This window comes from Rutidosis leptorrhynchoides, chromosome 3, assembly GCF_046630445.1.
Source record: "Rutidosis leptorrhynchoides isolate AG116_Rl617_1_P2 chromosome 3, CSIRO_AGI_Rlap_v1, whole genome shotgun sequence".
In the NCBI taxonomy this organism is placed as follows: Eukaryota; Viridiplantae; Streptophyta; class Magnoliopsida; order Asterales; family Asteraceae; genus Rutidosis; species Rutidosis leptorrhynchoides.
In genome coordinates, this window is record NC_092335.1 from 656,740,888 (window position 1) to 656,762,386 (window position 21,499).

The following is a 21,499-nucleotide window of genomic DNA, read 5'->3' on the forward strand; positions in this document are numbered from 1 at the left end:
TTTTCAAATCTGAAACCCACCAAACCCACAAAAACATTTTGCAAACACCGGTGAAGGGTTATTCCGGAAAACTTATCTAGGGTAAAAGCTAGATTGAATTTTCAAAAGATCAAATGTTTTCATAAAGATCCAAATTCCTTAAGGATCTAAATTTTTATAGTCATGTGGGACTGTAAACCACATCGTTACTACCATTGTTCATACCGCCGTATAGAAATCACTGATGTACAAAGTGTGAAGAATAAAGAAGTGATTCTAGTATTTTTATTTAAAGACTATATTGCTTGAGGACAAGCAACTCTCAAGTGTGAGAATATTTGATAATGCTAAAAATGAACATATATTTCATAGCATTATCCCTCAAGAAAGACAAGCTTTTAGTTGCAATTGTTCTATTTACAAGTGATATTCGTTTAAAAAATAAAAGGTGAAGACAAAAGATAGATTCGACGAATTGAAGACGCAAACGACTAAAAAGCTAAAAAGTGCAAAGTACAATCAAAGTGGTTCAAATTATTGGTGAGAAACGTCTCAAAATTACAAGAGTACAAGCCGCAAAACGCAAAATACAAGATATTAAATTGTACGCAAGGACGCTCGAAAATCCGGAACCGGGACCAAAGTCAACTCTCAACGCTCGACGCAACGGACTAAAAATTACGAGTCAACTATGCACATAAATATAATATAATATTTAAATAATTCTTAAAATTATTTATATATTATATATATATTTATAAACCGTCGGCAAGAAGCAAACAAGCTCATGTGAGCTGGAAAAGCAGGCCATGCGATCGCATGGCCTGGCAATTATAATACCATGCGATCGCATGGTGAACATTAGCTGGTCACACTCCTATAAATTTCGCAGTTTGGTGATCAATTTAACATATCTTTTTCTTTATCTATCTCTCACTCGTATATATATATATATATATATATATATATATATATATATATATATATATATATATATATATATATATATATATATATATTAATTTTAATTTTAATTTTAATTTTAATTTTAATTTTAATTTTAATAATAATAAGGGTATGTTAGCGAATGTTGTAAGGGTGTAAGTCGAAATTATGTCCGTGTAACGCTACGCTATTATTAATCATTGTAAGTTATGTTCAACCTTTTTAAATTAATGTCTTGTAGCTAAGTTATTATTATGCTTATTTAAGCTGAAGTAATCATGATGTTGAGCTAAATATTAAAATTGGGTAATTGGGGTTTGGACAAAAGAACGACACTTGTGGAAATTAGACTATGGGCTATTAATGGGCTTTATATTAACTAAATGATACCTCGTTAATTTAAAAATTAGACTATGGGCTATTAATGGGCTTTATATTAACTAAATGATACCTCGTTAATTTAATGTATAGACTTATAATTTAACGTATTTATATATAACCACATACGCTTGACTGGGTACGGTGGGCGGGATATCTCTAAATACCAATAATTATTCATTTGACCGGACACGGGAATGGATTAATAGTTAATGGACTCATTAAAACAGGGATGGATTACATTCAAGGGTAATTGGTGTAATTGTTAACAAAGTAATAAAACCTTGGATTACACGCAGTCGATAACCTGGTGTATTCATTAAACAAAGTATTAAGACCTTGTTACAATTCGAATCCCCAATTAGTTGGAATATTTGACTTCGGGTATAAGGATAATTTGACGAAGACTCTCGCACTTTATATTTATGACTGATGGACTATTATGGACAAAACTGTATGGACATATCAAATAATCCAGGACAAAGGACAATTAACCCATGGTACTAAACAAAAAACAACACGTCGAACATCATGATTACGGAAGTTTAAATAAGCATAATTCTTTTATTTCATATTTAATTGCACTTTTAATTATCGCACTTTTATTTACTGTCATTTTATTTAATTGCACTTTTAATTATCGTACTTTTTAATTATCGCACTTTTATTTATCGTACTTTAAGTATCGTTATTTACTTTACGCTTTAAATTAAGTTGTATTTATTTTTAATATTTTACATTAGGTTTTAACTGCGACTAAAGTTTTAAAATCGACAAACCGGTCATTAAACGGTAAAAACTCCCTTTTATAATAATAATACTACTTATATATATTTTTGTATATTTACAATTATAAGTTAAAAATATAGCGTTAAACTTGGCGAGTTCCCTGTGGACGAACCGGACTTACTAAAAACTACACTACTGTACGATTAGGTACACTGCCTATAAGTGTTGTAGCAAATTTTAGGTATATCCATTCTATAAATAAATAAATAACTTGTGTAAAATTGTATCGTATTTAATAGTATTTTGTAGTAAAAATATAACTATTTTGTATACACCTCTACGCACATCAATAACCTATCCTACAAAATGAAATGCAACATGAGAGAGGCGAAGCAACAATTAAGAGGAATCAGTGGGGACTCCGCATGGTCAAAAGGGATACTCGGAGCAGCACTGACCCTGCGGGACGATCATGACAGTGAAAGGGAGCACACACTGGTGGTTGACTTCAAAGTGATACGCGCGGAATCGGAATACGACACTATCCTTGGACAACCGGCGCTATCACACTTCGCCATCAGCACCTGCCTTTATCAAGGCATCATAACGCTACCTACCCCATTAGGGAAAGCTACGCTCAAGTCCAAAGTAACAGCGGAGGACTATCGACTTCAACAAGTACACGTACATATGTAACTAATTACTTTGAAAATTAAAACTGCAGATTATGCGCGGGCACACAAAAGCATAATCGGAACTTAAATACTTAACCGGAGGAAACGAAATAAGCGCGTAACCAGTCTGCGCGCTTACCGCATTAAAATGAGCACAATCTTACATAATCCGAAACATAAGATGCATATTAGAGTGCACTTGCATACATACTCGCGCATTCGTTGATTTGTAACAATATTTGACTGGTATCCACAGATCCGAAGTATTCAGGCCGAGGCAAAGGCGAAGAAAGATGGGGCCAGTTCTTCAGGAGCTGGAAATGACGAGGGAGACGAAATTGCCGGCGTGAACTATGAGTTCGAGGAGTACAAGGATGAGAAGTTGAGGGAGAGAGCATGTAGTTTCAGCTATGATCATGGTGGATACGGTTACTATTGGTATTAGAAAAAGTTTGGATGTTTGTCGTAATGCGTATTGTGTCCAGCGCATATTTGAAGATTGTACTTATAAGTTATAACAATGATCCTAAGCACTTAGTGCGCAGTTTAATTTGTTTTATGTTTGCATGTCTCCAAGTTATTGTCTGCTAAAATCTTTGTGCCATTTACATGCAAAGTAGTTCTATAACTTGAAAATGGTGCGCACAATTATGTAGGCAGCGCACTCCTACCTTTGAAGGGTTGCTTTCTCCGGCACCCGTGCGGCAGAAGCTTGTTTGGCGACAAGCTAGTCTATTATAACCGGACGGTTAAACGTCATTGGGTTGACCTAACCAACCCATGCAGAACTTGAGATCTGCAAGTCATGACTATAAACGATGGCGTTGGTCGCGCTTGACCTCAGTCCTAAGTGTTGGCGCACTTAGAAGACTCCCGATGCGTACATACAGATATTTAAGTTAAGCATATATTGTGTACACAACAATATATGTGATAAGTTAAATGTTGACATGCCTCGAGTATAATTACTATAAAAATCAACGAGAACTTAGCCAAAAGAAAAATGTTAACAAACGATCTTACGCGCATGATCATACTATAATTGCAAACAAAACCCATATACTTGGTCGTACAAATACTTAGCAACCGTCACTTGGACGAAAACGCGTAAATCACAAAGAGTAAAGTCATATCTAGTGCACGTATATCGTCCATGATTAACAACGATAAAATTTACCCAAGTACAAATCACTGACGTGCATTCATAAACTTTAGCACATTATAACATAAACGTCATCCACAATAGGGAAAAGGCAATAAGATAAATATTTTATTTCCAGAAAAGTCATTACATAACATGAAGAGAATAATAAATTACAATTGTTCGTTTAACAAGCGGTGGGCATCAGCAGTAGGATCGTTGGACAAAGCTACCAACGAAGGAACCATGATATTCACCAGCGTCGGCGCTACTTCCTTGCTCTTTTACGCTGCAAGATGTCAAAACCCGTCCTTAACCATAAGAACGAGTTAGATAACGTATGATTTCATTGCGAGGTATTGACCTCTATATGCGACATTTTTAAAAGAACAACTGCATTTATTTTACATTACAAACCATAACTCTTATTTTAATACAAGCTTTAGACAATAAAAAGATGATTATCGTTTAGCGATAATCTTAGACTTACAAACTTTACATGTGATGATAACAATACGATTTCTAGCATATTTTACATTACAATTCCTCGGATATGCAGTTTTGTTTTTGACACAAATATGCGTACACATGATCTTGCTTAAATTCAACATGTTGCAGCGGAAGCTTTTAGTTATCACCTGAGAATAGACATGTTTAAAACGTCAACATAAAGTTGGTGAGATATAGGTTTAATGCCGGCAGCGGTATAAATATAGACCACAAGATTTCATATGTAAACATTTTAATAAAAATATTCTAAGTGGTTGAGCACTTGGTAACCATACTTAACATTTAATCACGTCGCATATTGCCTTTATTATGAAATCTTACTACACCGTACCAAGTGTAGTCACCGAAACGAAGTACTGTGCAACCGTTGAATACTGGTCGTCCAGTCCGGTTGGGGTTGTCAGGCCCGATAGATCTATCAACAGGATTCGCGTTTACAATACCGCTGTAAATAGTAGTTACCAAGCTACAGGGAAGTATGCCAGTGGTACAACTCAACGTAGAATATATTTTTCAGTTACTTGTGTCCATATCGTAAAACATAAAATACATGTATTCTCATCCCGAAATATTTAGAGTTTAAAAGTGGGACTATATACTCACTTTTGCCTTGAAGATATATATATTTTGACTTGGTCTCCGGTTGATATCACGAACCTATCCATATATAATATATCAATATATTTTCATTTTAAACAATCGTCACATATATATACTTATAATACTTTTAATGTCTTCTTAGTCCGTAGTTAGCAATTCAATTTTAGTGGTTCATATTTAGGTGTTTAATAAATAAATAAAACCCCTATCGAAATAAATAAAACCCCCATCGTATTTGTATTGGTCGGGATTAATCTTGACCCATGGTACCTATATTGTCTAGAAGACGTATTGCGTACAATCATGGGATCTTATGATTAATCTTCTCGTATTGTTTACGGGTGATCCTGAAATATATAAAATTAAATTATGAGTACATATATATAAAATATCATGTTATTTTAGAAAGAAGTCATTTATTTAATTTTTCTCCAATTATTTTCGTGGCTAAACTAGTTTTGGATATCCAATCTTGTTTTAGTCATAGTTTCTTCGTTACAACTCCGTTTTCGTTGGTTCAACTTGCCACTTCCTTGGATCGAGTCCTTCTTTAAGAATATGAACTGTAAATACCTTAGTTTGTATTCGAAATCACAGGTCATAGGTCAAACTTTAGTGAAACTCATGAAGTTGATCATTTTCCATCATGTAAACAACCTTAAATGATTATTTTTCTAAAAATACTTATACTTTGAGTTAAATCATGAAATTTTTATGTGTTAACATATTCATAGTAAATATCAATTTTCCAGAAAATAAGCCTCCAATTCAAAGTTCAAAATAGTTTTTAATTATCCAACCCAAAACAGCCCCCGGTTGTACTCCAACGTCGTAAATTCAGTTTTTAAGGTGTTCTTTGAAAAACCAAGTTATACCTTGTTAAATTAGCATATATTTATGATATATTACAGGTCTTGAAGTATTTTAAAAGTTAAGTTAGAAGGATCTATTTAGTTTGCAAACAAGTTTGAAATCATTCAAACTATGTTCTTGTTGTTAAAATTGTATACCATAAAATAAGATAACTATATATATATGAATCGAATAAGGTTATGAAAAAAGTTACTACCTCAAGTTACTTGGACAAGATTGCTGTAAAAGAGGAGTAAAAACCTAGAACCAAAAGAGTGGTGGAGTTGGATGAAAGATTGGAAGTAAACTTGTGTTCTTGGAAGGATTCTTGAAGTGTTTTTGTAAGGGTTTTCTTATGGTGATTAAGTGATGTTTTTGAAGCTAGATCTTCATGGTTGTGGGCTGAGATGGTTAAGGGTTTTAAGGCTTCTAAGTATGTGTGTGTTTTGGCTAGAAAATTGAAGTAAAAATGAATCAAGAATGGAGTACTCCTAGCCCATTAAAAACGTGAATGGGGGGGAGACAAAGACAAGTTTCAAGCTTGTAATCTTGTTAATTAGTCATACAATCATACAAAAGTAATTACCTTATACATAAGGCATGAACAAGGGAGTTACCTTATACATAAGGCATGAACAAGGGCTGGTTGGTGGTGATTTGATGTGTATATACCAATAGTAAATACGTATAGAAGCTAGGTATGATACGAGTACATATACTCTAAATATACGTATAGAAATCTTGTGAAAACGGAACGAGGATTCAAATATAGTTATCTTTTGTGAATATACTTATATTGTTTTATGTATTTAAGTCCTTAAAAAGTGATTAAATACATTACATATACGATATATGTATAAACATTATAGGTTATAAGTATTTATATCAAAGAACGTTACGTATGGTTATTGTTTTGAAAACTTAAGTTAGTAGTTTCAAAATATACTTATAACTTATTGTTATTAATACAAAATGAGGTATTACAACATTCTTAGATCATGTTAAATATGTATTTATACATATATATACACAAACGTATAATTATCATATGTTATATAGTTCGTGATATCATCGGTCAACTAAACGGTCAAACGTTGTGTAAAACTCTTTTCAAAAACATAAGTCTCAACAATTTGGATTGCTTATCATGTTGGTAAGGTTTAATTTATGTAAATATTAATCTTATAAGTATAGATCAATCGTAAAAGTCCGGGTCATTACAGTACCTACCCGTTAAATAAATTTCATCCTGAAATTTTAAAATTGTACCTATTTTGCGTCGTCGGAAAACAAGTGTGGATACTTTTGTTTCATTTGATCCTCTCGCTCCCAAGTAAACTCGGGACCTCTTCTTGCATTCCAACGAACTTTAACGATCGGTATGTTGCTCTGCTTGAGCCGTTTAACTTCACGGTCCATGATCTCGATTGGTTCTTCTATGAATTGTAGTTTCTCGTCAATTTGAATTTCTTCAAGAGGAATGGTGAGGTCTTCCTTTGCAAGACACTTTTTAAGGTTCGAGACGTGAAATGTATTATGTACTCCGGCGAGTTGTTGCGGTAACTCGAGTCGATAAGCTACAGGTCCGATGCGTTCAATAATCTTGAACGGGCCTACATACCTTGGGTTTAGTTTACCCCTTTTTCCAAAATGTATTACACCTTTCCAAGGTGACACCTTTAGCATAACCATGTCACCGATCTGAAACTCTAATGGTTTCCTTCGGACATCGGCGTAGCTCTTTTGGCGACTACGGGCCGTTCTCAATCTCTCCTTGATTTGTACTATCTTTTCAGTAGTTTCATGTATGATCTCGGGACCAGTTAATTGTCGATCTCCTACTTCATTCCAACAGATAGGAGATCTACACTTCCTTCCATACAGTGCTTCGAATGGTGCAGCTTTAATGCTCGCATGATAACTATTATTATACGAGAATTCTGCTAACGGTAAATACTTATCCCATCCGTTTCCAAAATCGATCACACATGCCCTGAGCATGTCTTCAAGAGTCTGAATTGTTCTTTCACTCTGCCCGTCTGTTTGCGGATGATATGCGGTGCTCATATCTAAACGAGTTCCTAGGGCCTCTTGTAGTGATTGCCAGAACTTTGATGTAAATCTACTATCACGATCAGATATAATGGAAATAGGTATTCCATGCCTTGAAACTATTTCCTTTATATATAATCGTAATAATTTCTCCATTCTATCCATTTCCTTTATAGGCAAGAAATGTGCAGACTTGGTGAGACGATCAACAATCACCCAAATGGTGTCGTATCCCCAAGCAGTCTTTGGTAACTTCGTGATGAAATCCATGGTAATACCGTCCCATTTCCATTCTGGAATTTCTGGTTGTTGAAGTAACCCTGACGGCTTCTGGTGTTCTGCTTTGACTTTGGAACAAGTTAAACATTCCCCAACATATGTTGCAACGTCTGTCTTTAAATTAGGCCACCAATAATGCGTCTTAAGATCTTGATACATCTTTCCAACTCCAGGATGTATCGAGTATCTTGTCTTATGTGCCTCGTTCAATATCAACTTCCTTAATCCACCCAACTTCGGTACCCAAATACGATTTGCAAAATATCGAGTTCCATCTTCCCGTATAACGAGTTGCTTCTCATACTTCTTCATTATTTCATTTCCTATATTTTCTTTAGTAAGTGCTTCTCGTTGAGCCTCTTTGATTTGTGAGTTGAGATTCATGCGAATTTTTATGTTCATCGCTCGAACTCGAATTGGTTCTCGTTCCTTTCTGCTTAAAGCATCAGCCACCACGTTCGCCTTCCCGGGATGATAACGAATTTCACAATCATAGTCGTTTATCAGCTCGACCCACCTACGTTGCCTCATGTTCAACTGTTTCTGATCAAAAATATGTTGAAGACTTTTATGATCAGTAAACACAGTGCATCTAACCCCATATAAGTAGTGTCTCCATATCTTCAACGCAAACACGACTGCTCCCAGTTCTAGATCATGCGTCGTATAATTCCGCTCGTGAATCTTCAATTGTCGGGATGCGTATGCAATAACTTTCTTTCGTTGCATAAGAACACAACCAAAACCTTGTCGCGAAGCGTCACAATATATTTCAAAATCATCGTTCCCTTCAGGTAACGATAAAATAGGCGCCGTAGTTAACTTCTTCTTCAGTAATTGAAATGCGTTCTCCTGCTCCGAGGTCCATTCGTATTTCTTCCCTTTTTGCGTTAATGCTGTCAACGGCTTAGCTATTCGGGAAAAATCTTGAATAAACCTTCTATAATAACCGGCTAAACCCAAAAATTGGCGTATCTGCATTGGTGTTTTAGGAGTCTCCCATTTTTCAATGGCCTCAATTTTAGCTGGATCAACCTGAATTCCTTTGCTACTAACAACGTGACCAAGAAATTTCACTTCGTTCAACCAGAAAGCACACTTAGAAAATTTAGCGTATAGCTGTTCTTTTCTCAACAACTCTAATATTAACCTTAAATGCTGCTCATGCTCTTGCTCACTCTTGGAATAGATAAGAATGTCATCAATGAAAACAATAACAAACTTATCTAAATATGGACTACAAACTCGATTCATGAGGTCCATGAATACAGCTGGTGCATTCGTCAATCCAAACGGCATGACCAAAAATTCGTAATGACCGTAACGTGTCCGAAAAGCAGTTTTCGGTATATCTTCTTCTTTGACGCGTAATTGATGATAGCCCGATCTTAGGTCAATTTTCGAGTACACACATGATCCTTGGAGTTGATCAAATAAGTCGTCAATTCTCGGTAGTGGATACCGATTTTTGATAGTTAACTTATTTAATTCACGATAATCTATACACATCCTAAAAGATCCATCTTTCTTTTTAACAAATAGAATCGGAGCTCCCCACGGTGAAGTACTTGGTCGTATGAATCCACGATCCAGTAATTCTTTTAACTGACTCTGAAGTTCTTTTAACTCGGACGGTGCAAGTCTATATGGAGCACGGGCAACTGGTGCAGCTCCTGGTACTAAATCTATTTGAAATTCTACAGATCTAAATGGAGGTAATCCCGGCAACTCTTCCGGAAAAACTTTAGGAAAATCTCTTGCCACAGGCATGTCGTTGATGCACTTCTCTTTTTCTTTCTTTTCGACTTTATTAACATGTGCTAGAATAGCATAACATCCCTTTTCTAAACACTTCTTGGCTTTCAAACAGCTAATGAGTTTTAGCTTTGAGTTACCCTTCTCTCCATAAATCATCACCGGCATTTTATCCTTACAAGGAATGCGAATTGCCTTCTTGGCACACACAACTTCAGCTCCTACTTTGGACATCCAGTCCATGCCGACTATTACATCAAAACTTCCTAATTCTACGGGTATCAAGTCAATTTTAAACGTTTCTCCGGCTAAATTTATTTTACAATCACGACAAATTTTATCGGCTTTAATTAGTTTACCATTAGCTAACTCAATCATGTACTTAGCATCTAGAGGTAATGATGAACAATTCAATTTAGTGTAAAAATTTCTACACACGTAACTTCTATCGGCACCAGTATCAAATATAATAGATGCTGATAAGTTATTAATGGTAAACGTACCCGTAACAAGCTCCGGGTCTTCACATGCCTCTCTAGCATTAATAATAAATGCTCTCCCATGTGCAGGTCCGATATTCTTCTCAGGATTCGGGCACTGGCTCTTATAGTGACCTTGTTTTCCACACCCATAACAAGTAATGGTAGCCAAAGCAGTTCTATTTGCATTGGTGGCAGGAGTCTTGGTACCATTTGTATTTGTAACGAGAGCCCTACAATCTTCAGCAAGATGACCCTTTCGATTACATTTGTTGCATACCACATTACAGTAGCCAGAGTGATGTTTGTGGCATCGGTTACATAAAGGATTTTGTCCTTTATAACCAAAGCTTAAACCACTACCCGCACCTTGCGTGATTTCTTGTTTCTTAAAAGATTGTTGTTTGTTACCTCGATCATAATTTCCATTCCACTTTCTTTTGTTACCTGATACCTTCACATCAGTATTGGATACTTTCTTATCCATGATGACCTGATCCATTAGCTCGTTTGCCATGGTTATAGCTTCATGAATTGTCTTAGGTTTCGATGCTGTAACATTTGCCTTGACCTTTTTGGGCAAACCATCTTTGTACATTTCAATCTTCCGTTCTTCGGTTGGAACCAATTCAGGACATAGCAAAACTAATTCCATGAATCGCTGATTGTAGTTGGTGATTTCAGTACCAACAACCTTCAGGCTTCGTAATTCATCTTCCAACTTCCTAACCTCGTTCCTTGGACAATACTCGTTGATTAACATTATTTTGAATTCATCCCATGGAGTATCATAAGCTACATCTCCTCCTACAGCCTTCACATAATTTTTCCACCACGTGAGTGCACTATCTTGTAAAGTGCACGATGCATACTTGGTTATGTCATTTTCAACACAACCACTGATTTTAAACACAGTCTCCATCTTTTCTATCCACCGGGTTAAACCGATCAGTCCTTCTGTTCCACTGAATGATGAGGGCTTGCAAGCTTGAAAAGTTTTGTAGGTGCATCCTACACGAGGATTTGGGTTAACTGCAGCAGCTCTTGCAGCCTCGACCCATAACATTCTGTCGTTCACTCGCTGGTTGATGAATTCCTCGACTTCTTGTTCCGTCATTCGATTCAATCGCGCCATATTCTTCTATAAGAATGAAAAGAAAATAATTATTCACATGGAATATTATAGATGTAGTGTATATTTACAGTACATTATAGCTTATTAATAATATGAACCAGGTATTATTATAAAAGCCTTTTCTTCTTATTAGCGTTTTATAATTATATCTAGGGTAGTACCTACCCGTTAATGTCCATACTTAATAGCTTAGTACAGAACCAATTACTACCATCTAAATAATACTTAACCATGAAAAATTATTGCATTTCATACTTCACTATTTTACATATGCTTATCTTACATCGAACATTAAGCAAACCACACTAATAATATTATACAAAATATTATATGATCCCATGGTTTAATACGGCAGCGCATCGTTTGGTCTATTTTCTAGGACGTTTAGGTTCAAAGAATCGCTTAACGCTTATCCTGGCTGTCTGCCTATATTTTGGCGGTGTCTCCCTATATTTTGGTTGTGGGGCTGAAGAACTGGATGCCGGGATAGAACGAATAGGAATAGCGGGAATAGGGGTGGTAGTGTCTAGTGGAGTTGGTGCCACATCATCCTCACTAAACTCGGGATTTGAATTTTCTAATTCATTAGCCTTTCGTTTCTTTCCTAGTTTGAACTTGTCTTTTGTAATTTCCTGTATTTCTTCCTCGGGTTCACTTTCCTCCTCGGGTTCACTTTCCTCCTCGGGTTCACTTTCCTCCTCGGGTTCACTTTCCTCCTCGGGTTCACTTTCCGGGTTCTCTATAGTTGGTTCATCCGGAATTTGTGAGTCTTCCCCAAAGATATTATTTTCGTCATCGGATAAGTTAATGACTGGAACACCATCTGAAGATTCTGGTTCGGAGTCGCTGAATGTGATAACAAGTTTTGAGCCCGACATCTATCACACAACAACTAACCCATTAGTACTACATAATATTTACATATAAATTTTAACCAACAATGATAAGCAATGGTTTTTAAATCAGACCCGGTCAAAGTCCAGACTTACTAATGTATCCTAACGACTTATCAGTTAGACACACTAATGCAAACCTGGTTCGCTAAGACCACCGCTCTGATACCACATGTCATAACCCGTCCTTAACCATAAGAATGAGTTACATAACGTATGATTTCATTGCGAGGTATTGACCTCTATATGCGACATTTTTAAAAGAACAACTGCATTTATTTTACATTACAAACCATAACTCTTATTTTAATACAAGCTTTAGACAATAAAAAGATGATTATCGTTTAGCGATAATCTTAGACTTACAAACTTTACATGTGATGATAACAATACGATTTCTAGCATATTTTACATTACAATTCCTCGGATATGCAGTTTTGTTTTTGACACAAATATGCGTACACATGATCTTGCTTAAATTCAACATGTTGCAGCGGAAGCTTTTAGTTATCACCTGAGAATAGACATGTTTAAAACGTCAACATAAAGTTGGTGAGATATAGGTTTAATGCCGGCAGCGGTATAAATATAGACTACAAGATTTCATATGTAAACATTTTAATAAAAATATTCTAAGTGGTTGAGCACTTGGTAACCATACTTAACATTTAATCACGTCGCATATTCCCTTTATTATGAAATCTTACTACACCGTACCAAGTGTAGTCACCGAAACGAAGTACTGTGCAACCGTTGAATACTGGTCGTCCAGTCCGGTTGGGGTTGTCAGGCCCGATAGATCTATCAACAGGATTCGCGTTTACAATACCGCTGTAAATAGTAGTTACCAAGCTACAGGGAAGTATGCCAGTGGTACAACTCAACGTAGAATATATTTTTCAGTTACTTGTGTCCATATCGTAAAACATAAAATACATGTATTCTCATCCCGAAATATTTAGAGTTTAAAAGTGGGACTATATACTCACTTTTGCCTTGAAGATATATATATTTTGACTTGGTCTCCGGTTGATATCACGGACCTATCCATATATAATATATCAATATATTTTCATTTTAAACAATCGTCACATATATATACTTATAATACTTCTAATGTCTTCTTAGTCCGTAGTTAGCAATTCAATTTTAGTGGTTCATATTTAGGTGTTTAATAAATAAATAAAACCCCTATCGAAATAAATAAAACCCCCATCGTATTTGTATTGGTCGGGATTAATCTTGACCCATGGTACCTATATTGTCTAGAAGACGTATTGCGTACAATCATGGGATCTTATGATTAATCTTCTCGTATTGTTTACGGGTGATCCTGAAATATATAAAATTAAATTATGAGTACATATATATAAAATATCATGTTATTTTAGAAAGATGTGATTTATTTAATTTTTCTCCAATTATTTTCGTGGCTAAACTAGTTTTGGATATCCGATCTTGTTTTAGTCATAGTTTCTTCGTTACAACTCCGTTTTCGTTGGTTCAACTTGCCACTTCCTTGGATCGAGTCCTTCTTTAAGAATATGAACTGTAAATACCTTAGTTTGTATTCAAAATCACAGGTAATAGGTCAAACTTTAGTGAAACTCATGAAGTTGATCATTTTCCATCATGTAAACAACCTTAAATGATTATTTTTCTAAAAATACTTATACTTTGAGTTAAATCATGAAATTTTTATGTGTTAACATATTCATAGTAAATATCAATTTTCCAGAAAATAAGCCTCCAATTCAAAGTTCAAAATAGTTTTTAATTATCCAATCCAAAACAGCCCCCGGTTGTACTCCAACGTCGTAAATTCAGTTTTTAAGGTGTTCTTTGAAAAACCAAGTTATACCTTGTTAAATTAGCATATATTTATGATATATTACAGGTCTTGAAGTATTTTAAAAGTTAAGTTAGAAGGATCTATTTAGTTTGCAAACAAGTTTGAAATCATTCAAACTATGTTCTTGTTGTTAAAATTGTATACCATAAAATAAGATAACTATATATATATGAATCGAATAAGGTTATGAACAAAGTTACTACCTCAAGTTACTTGGACAATATTGCTGTAAAAGAGGAGTAAAAACCTAGAACCAAAAGAGTGGTGGAGTTGGATGAAAGATTGGAAGTAAACTTGTGTTCTTGGAAGGATGCTTGAAGTGTTTTTGTAAGGGTTTTCTTATGGTGATTAAGTGATGTTTTTGAAGCTAGATCTTCATGGTTGTGGGCTGAGATGGTTAAGGGTTTTAAAGCTTCTAAGTATGTGTGTGTTTTGGCTAGAAAATTGAAGTAAAAATGAATCAAGAATGGAGTACTCCTAGCCCATTAAAAACGTGAATGGGGGGGGGGGGAGACAAAGACAAGTTTCAAGCTTGTAATCTTGTTAATTAGTCATACAATCATACAAAAGTAATTACCTTATACATAAGGCATGAACAAGGGAGTTACCTTATACATAAGGCATGAACAAGGGCTGGTTGGTGGTGATTTGATGTGTATATACCAATAGTAAATACGTATAGAAGCTAGGTATGATACGAGTACATATACTCTAAATATACGTATAGAAATCTTGTGAAAACGGAAGGATTCAAATATAGTTATCTTTTGTGAATATACTTATATTGTTTTATGTATTTAAGTCCTTAAAAAGTGATTAAATACATTACATATACGATATATGTATAAACATTATAGGTTATAAGTATTTATATCAAAGAACGTTACGTATGGTTATTGTTTTGAAAACTTAAGTTAGTAGTTTCAAAATATACTTATAACTTATTGTTATTAATACAAAATGAGGTATTACAACATTCTTAGATCATGTTAAATATGTATTTATACATATATATACACAAACGTATAATTATCATATGTTATATAGTTCGTGATATCATCGGTCAACTAAACGGTCAAACGTTGTGTAAAACTCTTTTCAAAAACATAAGTCTCAACAATTTGGATTGCTTATCATGTTGGTAAGGTTTAATTTATGTAAATATTAATCTTATAAGTATAGATCAATCGTAAAAGTCCGGGTCATTACACAAGAGGATCCACTTCCTTAGCAATAATAGCATCTAAAGCCTTGGAAGATTGAACGTGAGGCTGAATCTTCTTCCAGAAAGTGAGCTTCTCTTCCGCCTTAAAGGCAAGAATGGCATCAACAAGCAGATCGCTCACATATTTGAAATCGCAAGCGCGAGTAACGAGCGAAGGAAGACCCTTCTTCAAGGTCTCGAATTGACGCACCGCCTCGCCACGATCACCTTCACAAGTAGACAATCGACCAACTAAATCTTCACGCTCTTTAGCCAGAGCGCTCTTTTCAGACTCAAGGGAGTTAACCTTTTCGGTTAACCCCTCAACCTGAGAAATCAAAGATATCTTCTCAGCGGCCAAGGCAGACGAAGCGGTGATTGCCTCTTTGCGCATTTTTTCTGCCTCCCCGAGCTTCGAATTCAGGTGCACATTGCGGTCGTGGGCCTGATCAACAGTCAAGGCGCCTGGCGTAGAGGAGCCCGCGACATCCAAAGGAGCCCGCGACATCCAAAGGAGCCCTTGCCCCCTTCAAGTAAAATTGAGAACGCATCAAGTTCATCATAGTTAATTGAACATCGAAGCACCACGCTGCTTCGAGCGATAGATGCGTGAAGTAGTTGGGGATCTTGATACTCTCCAAGTAGTCGAATTGGGAGGTCGCCGCCTTCTCCGGTATTGACAGAAGGTCATTCATACCATAAAATTGCAAGCGAGCCTCTGCAAGCAAAAAAATAACCGATTAGTGACGTGATTAGTAGCGCAATTGTTCATAACTTAAGCAAAATGAAACTACCTTTTGCCTTCTTAGCGCGTTTACGCTTGTGCCCACTCTCAGTTGGGGCCTCAGTTACCTCGGGCCCCCCAACATCCACTCATTGAAAGTCGTCACCTGCATGACTCTCATGTTGCTCAGCGCCACCAGAACCACCGGCGCCATCAGAATCGTCACCCTGGACCACAGGGTCAGTGCTTGAGCGTTGCTCGCCCTCATTCTCCATCTCGGGTGTCTCGGTATAGATGCCCTCGATATTGCGGGATCCAAGAATCCTGTCTAGACGCATGACTGCAACAAAAACAAACAAGGGATTAGAGCAAAGCATTAGAAAAATAAAACAAGTATAAAGTTAGCACCCATCTGCCGCATACCATTATCGTCGCCATCTCTAATAATTGGCAGGGCAGACGGATAAGGACACATGTTGGCAACTCGCAAGATGTCGCTACTATAAGGGCGAATTGGAAGCTCGCGGTTATTAAAGTGCCTGAGCCTCTCTTGCTCGACCGGAGAAAGTGTGGGCTTAACATTGAGTCGCACGTCGGTAGCTTCTGTGTGCCATGCGCGAATATTTTGAAAGGCAAGAGGGATGAAGGAATCGTCAATATAGAAGAATGAATTTTTCCATTTCTTACGGACGCCAGCTTTCAGATGCGCCATAAAGTTAACCCTGTCATTGAAAGCGTACCAACTTTGTTGGCTTTTACAGTAAGAAAACACGTTTTTAAATAACGTTAGCTTGGGAGGAAAATTGTAGAAATTACAGATCATCTCAAAAAGTATGACTCGGAAAGCGCTATACGGATGTAATTGACCAATGCCAATATTAAAATGGTCAAGGACCTCATGAAAAAAGGAGTAGAAGGATAGCGCACATTCCCCTTCCATCATGACTTGTCGATACACGGTGACCTTATCGTCAATAACGGTATCTGCGCGCTGATTCGGCAGGGGCGCTACGGGATTCAAATCGGCCAAAGGTGGGTACCAGTCCACCAAACGCGCGATTTTACGCGCCGTCATAATGGACCTACTTGCTCCGCAATTCGGAGGCTCAGCAGTAGAAGAAGAAGACGCCATCTATTAACAAATAATTCAAAATAAGAAAAGAAACTAAACGCGAGCTAACCTGAAAAAAGCTAAAAGACGAGGTCGAAGTAGTAAGACGAGAAGATTTGCGCAGGATTGAAGAGCACAGATGGAGTAAAAAATGAAAGAAGTAGTTATGAGGTATTTATAGGGAAGTAAAAACACGGAAGAGGTCTCAAGAGAAGTTGAAAAGGGCGGTTAAAATATGAACGGCGGAGATGGAGTCACGTGTCAAAAGCTGGAAAGGAAAAGATACGAGGAAACCAAAGGCGACGGAAATGACGGAATGATTACTGTAGCAACTGACAAACGTCGCCTCAATTACCTTGCATTTAATCTAGCAGGACAAAACTTTATTCAAGTATAGATAGAGAGAAGCGAAGGAGCTTCGAAAGGAGTAGGCAGACGGTAGTCATAAGTTGAGTTCAACACCATGTACAGTACCTGCGCATACCATTGAAATGGGGGACTTAATGATACGCATACCCAATCAGCTCGTGTAGCGCATCAAACAACATCGCCACAAGGATTGCCAGATGGCGCGCTTAGGCATATAGCGCTATAGTGTCAACTATGGCGCTGATCCCATACGTGCGCATTGGTGACATGCACATGTCAGGCGATGCCGTAGCTGGCAGGGGACACCTGGCAGACAAAGGGTCAAGTCCGACAAGAACACTTTTTACTTTTGTCGGGTCAGCTTACTCAAAGATGTACTATTGGGAGGTCACTATTCTTTTAACCTTATTATGTGGCGATAAAAGACAAGAAGGATTACCCCATAAATAGCGAACTTCATCCACAAAACGAGGGATCTGGAATTCACTTCACACACATATATACACTATCAACAATAGCGCATAGCGCAATTATACCCGCGCTACCGGACTTATAGCATTTCACTAGACATTCTTGATACACAGGTAACGTTCTATGAATACAAAACCCTACAACCTAGAGCGAGCCATCGCTGACCGGACTACCCGCCGATGGTGGGTCTATGTTTAACCACCCCCGCTGAGATCCTCATCTCGCAGGGGGTTATTCACGGTACTCCGGACCGGAGAGTTAAACCCAATTGACCCTTAAATCCCCATTCCTTGTTGTCAAGCATGGACCGAACCCGACCCGATTATTCTATGTTTGATCAGTATCGTTACTCCTTTCTTCATAGTGAATAAATTGAGATTTTTATAATTAGTTTTGCCATCATGAATTCATGATCGGAAGCTCCAATAATCAGTTGTAGAAAAAATTAACAAATATGGGCACTTGGATAGAATGCGATATCTGCATATATATATATATTTTTTTTTTTACGGCGAAAAAGTTGAAACGTATTGAGTGAAAGATCTTCATCAAAACAATGAAGATGCAATACGAGATACAATGACGGAGTAAAGCTCGGTCGAAAAAGAGATACAAATTGAAGAAATACGAAACTTAAAAACACAAAAAATAAGGACTATGGTCCCAAATATAGGATTGGACACTATTGCAAAGTTGAAGATTTGTCGCCCAAAGGAAGGTCTTGAGCTTGATGTTACGAATCAAAACCTAACGGCACATGACTTTTCCGTTGAAAATGAAATCGTTTCTTGCCAACCAAATTGCCCATATGGTAGCGGGACCGATCAATTTTCAAAACTTAGAAGCTTTTATTCCCATGCCATGATACCAATCAAAGGAGAAGGCTTCAATCGTACCCGGAAGAACCCATAAAACATTCCACCACTTAAACAACTCCGCCCATATTTTGAAAGACCACTTGCAATGTAACAAAAGATGATTGACCGATTCGATTGCATCCAAGCACCAAATACATAAATTAGATTGCGAAGGAGGTAATATGTGTCTTTTAGAGAGAACATCTTTAACGGGAATGCTATTACGAATTGCGAGCCAATGAAATAACATAACTTTAGACGGGACATTATTACCCCAAATCACTCTTGGCCATTTGGGTGAAGTAACAACGTTTGATTGAATTAAAGTTCTAACCGCGTCGGATACCGAGAACTCCCCATCGTGAGAACCTGACCAACTAATTTGGTCGATAACCAAATCATTAAAGGGGACAGAAGATAACAGTAGCTCCAATTGGTCCATTTTAATTGAATTGAAGTATGACAAAGGTTGAATTAAATGAAAATTACACCCACTGAAAAGGTTGGAATCTTGATTTATAATGCGAAAAAATTTGACAGTAGCAAAAGGAGTGATGCAAGCTTCAAAGAGAGTAGGAAAAACATCTTTAAGGATACAATCATTCACCCATAGGTCCGTGCCAAAACAAAATGTTCTCGCCATTACCTACTTTCCACTTCCAAACGTTTGGACCAATAATACCAATGAAAGAATTGTCATGTTGCAAATTAACCAAATCTCTCCAAATAGGAGAAAGTTGTGAAGAGTGTAGCAAAGAAACATTGTTCGATAGTTTACCTCGAAAAGAAGAACCAAAAGAAGATGTGACAATTGTTTTCCATAAACACGGATTGGAAGAATTGAAACGCACCACCCACTTGCTTAGCATTGCTAAGTTTTTAATATGGAGAGGGGTAACGCCTAAACCACCCATCTCTTTAGGACGACAAACTGTGTCCCATTTGACTAAACTCGTTTTCTTCTTAAGACAATCACCTCGCCATAGGAAGTTTCTTCGATATCTTTCTAATTGCTTGATAATAGCCACCGGAGCTTTATAAATAGCCATGTAATGAAGAGGTAAACTAGATAAAACCGCATTGACCATGACTAAACGTCCACCAAAAGAGAGACATCTACCTTTCCATCCGGCTAGTTTCTTTTTGAACTTTTTAACAATTGGATCCCACATCGAAACTCTATTAGAGTTAAAACCTATCGGGATACCTAAATACACCATAGGAAAAATGTCCACTTTACAATCGAACATGGCCGAGAAGGAGATCATGTCCTCTTTAGAGACGTGAATACCGTATAAAGTGGTCTTGGTATCATTCATTTGAAGCCCGGACAATTGAAAAAACAACCCCATTATGTACTTAATACGATTAAGTTCTCGTACATTCGGTTGTGCAAAAATAATCGTGTCATCCGCGAATTGAGAATGGTTGATGGATGAGTCATTACCGAATTTGCACCCTTTCAAGAAGCCATTTTTTAAATCCCTTGAGAGTAATTTACTTAGGACCTCGGCTACTATGATAAACAAAAAAGAGGATAATGGGTCACCTTGTCGTAACCCTCAATGCATTAAACCTTCTCGCGATGGTGAGCCATTTAGGAGAACCGAGAAGTGAATGTTGGAAATACAAGTTGCAATCCATGAAATGAACTTAGATCCGAAGCCCATCTTGTGTAAAGTCGTGAGTAAAAAATCGTAAGAAACGCAATCGTATGCTTTTGAGAAGTCGATTTTAATCAAGATTGTTAACGAAGTCGTTCATATGGCATATTTTTATATCATATCTAGTCCTTTAATGCTTCAAGATCGAGCATTGTTGTCTTTAATGAATAAAATATTCAATATTATTCTTTTTATGAAAAAAGAGAGAAGAAATCTGATAGTGGATAGATAATAAATGGATATAAAAGCATGTTTTATTTTAATGTCATATTATGAACTCGAGCGTATATAAGTTTTTATTCGATTTTACACCATTCTGAATCCTTCTTGAAGAGCTCGAGACCGGATCATATTGACTTGTGTAGCTTGGTAGTCAATAGTGGCGGAACTTGAACCCGACCTGAGATTGAGCGAAACTAGTGAAAGGGAAGTAAACACTAAAAATACCTTATTTAAGTATTAGAAAATTAGTGTAAATTTCTTCTTTTTTTTCTTTTTTTAAATCGAGCTGAGGCACATACCCCACTGGTTGCACTATGTTCCGTCTCTGATAGTCAAACTCGAGCTCAGGCTGAATGCGTCAACGCGGAGCTTGAGCAAGGTTTGAATTTTATATTTTCGTCATTCGATTTCAACATAATGAAATCTCATGGAGATGGATATAAAAGCACTATACATTACAAAAAAAAGGAAGAAAAAAAAAACAATAAATAATGTCCCTACTTCCTTTTTGTATTTTGTATAACATTACAAACATTAATATGACATAAGAATGCACTTTGGGCAGGGTAATGTCAAAAAAATACATCAAATCAGTTTTAAGATATAAAGAATGTTTTTTTTTTT